Source organism: Penaeus monodon, chromosome 22 (genome assembly GCF_015228065.2).
Source record: "Penaeus monodon isolate SGIC_2016 chromosome 22, NSTDA_Pmon_1, whole genome shotgun sequence".
In the NCBI taxonomy this organism is placed as follows: Eukaryota; Metazoa; Arthropoda; class Malacostraca; order Decapoda; family Penaeidae; genus Penaeus; species Penaeus monodon.
Window position 1 is genome coordinate 42292453 of NC_051407.1, and position 872 is coordinate 42293324.

An 872-nucleotide genomic window follows, 5' to 3' on the forward strand; every position below is an offset into this window, starting at 1 on the left:
AGCTGCCCGGCCGCAATAATGGGGCCACGTGGTGGCTGCGGCGGCGACGGCGGAGTACCTGAGGAGTGTGAGCGGCTGAGGAGGTGGAGGTGGTGACTGAGGAGTCTGCGGGCGGTGGAAGCCAGCATGCTTCGCTTCCGTGACCCGGGGCCCCGCGCTGTCCTTATCCTGCTCGTCAGGCCCTTCCGGCTTCCTTGTGATCGCGCTGGCACCGACCGCGGCTCTCACGCTCGCCCCTCCCCACCCCCTCCTCCCATTGTAGGATCCGTTGCTGCGTCGCTCCGGCGCCTCCTGCTGCCGCTCGCACTCGTCCTCCCGCCGTTCCGCAGCCTAGCCATCATCTTGCGGCGTATTCCTCCCGCACTTCCTCGCTGTTGCAAGTGCTGCTTATCTTTCCTGATTCTTGATTATTCTTTCTTTTAGGAGCTCATCAGGCACGCCTCTGACACTTTATAGTTCTTCCTGTACGATCCCGTCGTCCCCGATTGCTATGCTGCGCCTCTCCCGTTTCCCACGGGCGCCCGCCATCCCGATCAGCTCCTTCCTAGATCTCCTTCGCTGCGATCTCTTGCTTCCATCTCTTCGGCCTGCACGCTCACCCCTTGTTATATATCGCCCATAAGACACTGCCTAATTGCAGTTCATGCATGCTCATATTTTATCTAAATATCATACAAATTGCAGCTCATATACATTGCACTATTATGCCCATTTCTCAATTTATGTCATATTAAATTACATTACAAACTATTACTTTTTAAAGTTTTTCATTCAGCAACATTAGTCAAATATAAGTTCAGATCACTATTTATACATCACTGAAGTCTCTTAGTACAAGCGACATGAAAGCAGTTAAGATCTTTTCTTGCGTC

The 872-nt window shown here is 52.9% G+C and overlaps 1 protein-coding gene across 1 annotated transcript in view; it reads right to left on the bottom strand.

Annotated features, from left to right (window-relative positions):
* The window catches only part of LOC119587164 (eclosion hormone-like), a gene marked incomplete in the record, with an annotated part of 9094 nt that extends 8853 nt beyond the window's left edge, over positions 1-241 (bottom strand). The window contains 1 exon segment of the mRNA XM_037935930.1: positions 59-241.
* Between the last annotated feature and the right edge of the window lie 631 nt (positions 242-872).